This window comes from Pseudomyrmex gracilis, unplaced genomic scaffold, assembly GCF_002006095.1.
Source record: "Pseudomyrmex gracilis isolate BER0280 unplaced genomic scaffold, ASM200609v1 scaffold_523, whole genome shotgun sequence".
Classification (NCBI taxonomy): domain Eukaryota; kingdom Metazoa; phylum Arthropoda; class Insecta; order Hymenoptera; family Formicidae; genus Pseudomyrmex; species Pseudomyrmex gracilis.
The window spans coordinates 73,973-80,695 of record NW_018021107.1 but is presented as its reverse complement, the minus strand read 5'-3'; positions in this window follow the sequence as shown (position 1 = coordinate 80,695).

Sequence of the window (6,723 nt, the reverse complement as noted above, 5' to 3'; positions counted from 1 at the left end):
ATGTCCTTGAAATGTTCGGAGCTGACAAAGATGTTTGGTGCATGAACTGTGGGTTGGTACTGAATCATGCTAATTCGATGATAGCTGTAGTGGTTGTCGGACGCCCCTTTGATGTCCCGGCTCGGCTGGCGTCCTTGTCTGTCGAGCCGTTGTTCTCGTTTCTTTGTTGCCTTTTTGCATCATTCTGTTTCTTTAGTTTGCGACTGAACTTCATGTGTCCGGTCTTTTTGCAATAATTGCAGACAATGTCAGATCTGGTAGCTGATGTTGTTGGTGATTGAGACTGAATTTCCTTGGGTGGCACGGCCCTGCCATCGTGTTTGTGCCAATTATTCTGGTTGTGCCAACACTTTTCGGTTAAATGGCCTGTCTTTCTTCACAAGCTGCAAGGTGCTCGTTGGGCAGAAGTTATATTGGCTGCCGCAGTTCTGGTCCTGGTTTGAAGTTGACTGCGTTCGGCATCCCGTTCAATTTGCTGATTTATCCGTATCAGTGCGCCATAGGCTTCTGTGAGAGTAATGCAGTGTTCCATCTTCAAAGGTAAAGGGTCTGTAGTCAGGTGGTAAACCGTTTGTAAAACATTCTAAAGTTTTGTTATCTATCCTGCTTCTGTCTACTTCACTAAAGAATTCTCTTCGCACTTTTATTTCTTCTTCTATAATTGCCTGTCGCAGATCCTTTGTTCGACTAATATAGTCAAGCACGTGTTCGTCCGGTTTTTTGTTTAGATTTCCGAGAACTCCTCGATAATAATTGACTGTGCGGCTGGGCATGAAGGCTGTCATTAAAATATTCTTTAATTTTTCAATGGTCGTTACAGTTTCGTCTTCGACAACGAGGTATGCATAATCTTGTAACTTCATTCTGATTAGTCTAACTAAATTAGTTTCTGCTTCTAAACTCACTGGAGCTGGTAGCATTTCTAATGCCCTTTTGCAGGCTCTAGTAAATTGTAACACCGATATATTGTGTCCATTGAACTGTGGAATGGTGTCGACAATCTCCTGTAGCTTCATGTGAGATGTAGGAGCCTGACGGAAATGATCGGCAGCAGGCGTTCGGCTTCTTCTTAGCTCTCGTTTGAATAATTCTACTTCTGTTTGTAATGAATTAATGTCGGCTAGCCTTCTGGGCGTGCTTGCGCCGTGGCGGACAACTGTCTCGGGTTCTTCACTTGTGTCTAATACTCGGAATNTTCGTGAAGTTTCTAGTTCTTGTAGTCTTGTGAAACGGTTTTGTACTTCCATCTCTCTTGCTCGGATAGCTGCTTCTCTTTCTGCGAGCTGCCGCTCGTATTCCTGAGCAGCTACNGCTGCTAGTTCCTCCATTGATGTGGTGCGAAACATAGCGGAAAAATATACTTTATTGTTTTTCTGCGGTTTCCTTCCCGATATCCTCAGTAAATCCCACCGCTGCCACCAAATTTTTATCTTCACTTATGGTACGTCCGAGTGTTCAAGGTCGCGGTCCGACGAAACCGTTTACACTTGTCGAACGTACGTTCTCCCTTTATGGTCAGCCGTCCTAACTTTACCGGGGCGGAGAATGAGGATTTTGGTCGGGAAGATAACTGGACTGATTGTTACCGACTGGTGTTTGATTCCTGACTGTGGTTACCGACAGTTATCGACTGCCGTGTGATTACCGACAGTTATCGACTGCCGTGTGGTTACCGACAGTTATCGACTGTCGTGTGGTTACCGACAGTTATCGACTGCCGTGTGGTTACCGGCAGTTACCGGCAACCGTTTACGTACCGACTCTTACCGACAGTTTTTTCTATTACCGACCACTGGCTTATTACAGGGTATGTTACCGGCGGAATTACTAACTCGAATACTTTAAAGAATAGTAAAGTTAGTTATTATTAATTCCTTTTTTCGAATACAACGCCTCTCGTCTTTTTTCTATATAAACCTTAAACCGCGGGTCTGATGGCGGAATCGTTGCCGGATACACCACTTTTGGCTTAGTAATTTTTATTAGTTTCCACCCGGGTCTTATAATGACGCGATGATTTCTAAGAATTTTTATATTGGTTATAATGCACGGGGCGGACCTAACCGAATGTTCTGCTGAATTTGTCGGACGTGTGTTGGTTGTTTCTAACGTTGAGGGGTCAAACTGTCCGTTGCGCGAGTAATTCCTTAATAAACTTTTCAAGTGGTACTTTCTGCCTCCTCGACGCGTGCGACGTCTTCTCTGACGGACCGGAGTACCTGGATGGTGTGTCTCCATGATAGGCTATTTCTAAGTCCGAAAGTGACGAAAATATTCTAAATCCGAATGTGACGAAAATATTGTAAGTCCGTATTACAAAAATATTCTAAGTCCGTATTACAAAATATTCTAAGTTCGTACTGACTGACTGACTGAACTGAACGCTCTGACTGAATAAACGATTCTTAATGAACTGACTGACTGACTCCGAATGACGCTCTGCCGGTCGCTCCGGCCGCTTATATACCCTACAAAAGGTGCTGATGCAGCACTTTTCCACGGGTCCGTCGTTCAACGGTCCCACGCGGTCAACGGTCCTGCGCTCGCTCGGTTCCCGCGGTCGCGAGGCGTGCCTTATCTCTGTTCGCTCGCTCAGGCCAGCGCCCGTAATCTTTACGCGCAAGTTTTTTCGTGAGAAAAGAACATTCAAGAACAGTAAAAGAAACTACTAACGAATTATTACTAAAAAATATTAATATAAAAAGAATTATTAGTAGAATATTATAACTAGCTAATATACTTACATCGCTATAAATCTGCCGTAANGTTTTGTATGCGCAAACATTGGTATAAAGAATTATATATAACAATAAATNATACATATAATAATCGGTACTGATTCCGTANTTAATGCGCTATTACAACCTTTTTTAATAACAATACTTTGCTATNACAACGGTATATTACCAACCATGATATATTACCGACCATGGNACATTACCGNCCATGGTACNTTACCGACCATGATACATTNCCGACCATGGTATATTACCGACCNTGGTACATTATNGATCATGGTACATTACCGACCATGGTACATTACCGACCATGGTATATTACCGACCATGGTATATTACCGACAACAGTACAGTCAAGGCTAGTAATTTACCGACTATTGTAATAAAAAGTAAACTGAATAAGACAAGAAAAAGAAAACTCGATATAATAAGTACTTAAACATCTAAGTCCACGGATGTGACTCCATCCTTGGCATTTCAGAGTTTGAATAAATTGGACAACTTTATAAAAGTTTCAAAAGACGTTACAGCGCATGATCAAAATAAAAATGTAGTGTACCAAATCAATTATAACAACTGCAATGTGTCTTATGTTGGACAAACAAAGAAAATGCTAAAAACAAGAATTAATAAGCTAGTAATCAGATTAACAAAATTTCAAATGTTGCTTTTGTTGTTACCAACCATTGTTTGGTAACTTTATTAAAAGTTTATTTGGGACAATGTTAAAATTTTAGATACTGAACAATTTTTTTATAAGCACTCTATTTCAGATATGCTCCACATTACATTGCAAGATAATCATTAATGGAATGTCGAATACAGATAGTATAAAACCTTATTTCTCTTTTTTAGAATTGTTCACATCAAAAGTTTAAACCGTTGCTTTTGAATGGTTTTTTTAAACATGATTCTGTGTTCTGTCATTGTGAATGACAGTTTTAAAAAATTCATCCAGGTGAAGATAACTCTATATATATTTACATTGTAAANATTACACGTCAGTACTCAGTTTCTTTCTTTTATCCATCTTTATATAAGTTGTTGTTTGTTTTAACTGTGTTTAATATAGCTGTAAATTCACGTGTTTTCCATCAAAACAAGTACTGCTTTTCATACACTAACACATTGTATTTAATGTTTGTATCGGCCTTTTGATTCATGTTTTGACAATTTCACGAGCGAATATTACGCGGAATAATTTTTATATTTTATTTTATACTGTTTATTATTTGAATATATAAATTAATATTTGTACTTACTATTAAAAATATAAAATCAAAAAAATTTTTTACCATTAAAATTTATATTTAATAAAATGTCTTATAGTATATAAAAAATTTATTAAATCCATAAGTATAAATACTTTATTTATAAGTCATTTAAAGCATTTGCATAAATATTAATTAATATGAAATCTTGATTTATATAATGTGAATATTTAATATAAAATTGTAAGTAATATTAATTATAGATAATAATATTTAATTAAAAATAATGAAAAAAAATTCTTGATACTATTAACACAGTGTTAACCGGTCACGAGTTAACTCGTGTTTTTATGGCCGAACGTTGCTGACCGGTCACGAGTTAACTCGTGATGCGTTTTTTTTGCATCGCTGTTGTTTTCTCTGTTGGCAACCATACAGTGCAATTGTTGGTCAGTATAACACGTAGGTGATTGTTATACTGCTTATCATACGAAAAAGAAATATTAAAAGGTAAATAATAAATAAAATTTATTAAAGTTAAATTTTAATGTTTTATTTCCACTTCCAATTACAAAATACTAGCCGGTGACATGAGATAACTTTTCAGTAAAATTGCCGGTCAACAATGTGTTAATATATAGAAACTAAAAATATAAAAAGTATGTTATTTATTTTATTAAATTACGAAATAAATATTCTATTAAATTACTTATGCAAGGTAGTAGATTAAGTATAATATAAATTACATTTTTATTCAATACTTAGTTTTGTAATTATAATACAGATAAAAATTAAGTTTTAATAATAAAGTTGCAATTAATATTTTTATTAATATGTTCCTATGTAAGTATGTATAGTAATTTATTATGATGAATAAAATTAATGCCAGCAGTTTCGGGTATATATATAAACTACCTCATTTAAAGTATTTAATGATTAGTTTTATAATAATTAAATATACTAAAGAAAGTTAGGGTTTTTATAATATCTACTGAAATATTTATTATAAAGGTCTGAGACTTTCAGGTTTGTTGTTAAAAAAGTTTTATTAATGACTAAGATTAAATATCTTATTATTTTTAGTATTAAGTTAAAGTAAGAGATTACATGTTTAAATCATGAAATTTAAGGAATTTAACTGTATTTTTATAGTTCGAGAAACTTGTCAAGTTAGTGATAGTCTACGAAAAAATTGTCTTAATTTATTTGTTATAGTTATATAAAGTTATAGTAATTTAAATCAAAGTGTAGTTTAATTAAGATTTATATATATATAGATGAGTTACATTGTTAGAAGTACAATATAGAATGGATTACTAAATTTAATATTATTTATGAAATAAGATTTTATTGTAAAATGATATAATACTTTTATTTGAATATAATTAAAAATATGTACAAATTGCTTGTCATTTTTATTTTGAAGATAAGAGAAGTTTTAACATAGTAATGGTACTAAAAAATGTTGTTAGATTACATAATGATTAATATAAAAATTTTAGTTAAATAAAAAAGATCTAATTTACAATAAAATGATTTTTCTTAAGTGAAAAGAATTTTTTATATAATTGATTTATACATATATACTATATTTACTTAGGTGATTTTTTATTATAATTAAATTTTTATGCTGATAGCATTTTGTTTTGTATTTTAATATAAGTAAAATTTTTATATTAATGTTTATATTAATGTAAATAGAAGTGGTTATTATTAATTTAAGTATACTTATTTTTTAGTACCTTTTAAATCAGGGATTCTTTAAAATAAAAGTTATTTATTAAACTTCTCGGAATATTAAGAGCTATAAAGTTTTTGGTAAAGGTAATGTGTGTTTCACAATTATCTTAAATAAAATTATAGACGTGATATGATATTAAATTATTCTGATATCTAGGGTTTAGTAACCTAACGTTTTATTAATCTACCTGTGCAAAAGTAGCATAATAAATTGGCTTTTAATTAGTGGTTGGGATAAATGAGTTAATGAGACTTAAGCTTTAAGTAGTTAGTTTTTTATACAATACAATTTCAGTAGAACTGCTGAATTTTAAGTATGGGACGAGAAGATTTTATAGAATTTTATAAATTTTATTTTATTTATTGAGTTTACAAGAAATTAAAAATTTATTTGGTTGGAAACATCTTTAAATTACTTAAACTTAATTTTTTATTGCATTAATTAGTGATTTAGAGATTAGAATTAGTTATTTAAGAAGTAATTACTTTAAGGATAACAACGTAATACTTTTAGTTAGTTCATATTGTTACGCGTCGGACATCGCGTGTGTGCCGCGGGAGCTGAGTGAACGGCGCGCGCTCGGTGCTACTGTCGGTTGCCGGGCGACGACGGTTGTTGTTAGAGAAGAGAATTTTCGGTCGCGGATTCTGTCACGACGTATTGTAAATCCGGTCGCATTCTTTATAATTATTATTGTACTTAATATTATAATAAAGTGTTAATCAAAGAGCCGCGTTCTCTCATTTCGGCGGACGGTTGCGCGAATCGCGGAGTGTAGCGACGGAAACGTGTCGTTCTCACCGCGAGCGTAACAATATTAATAAAAGCCAAAAGTCCCAGATGAAGGTAGACGTTAAAAATTATTATACAACAAAAGNACATATTCTGGACGTTTCGATCATTTATTGTTGATCATCTTCAGCACTATACAGAAAATTATAACAAAACAAGATTGTAAAATTATAAATTGAAATAGGTATGGAAAACTTAAAAATCATTAAGAAAGAGACAATTACAAATATGTACACACCTG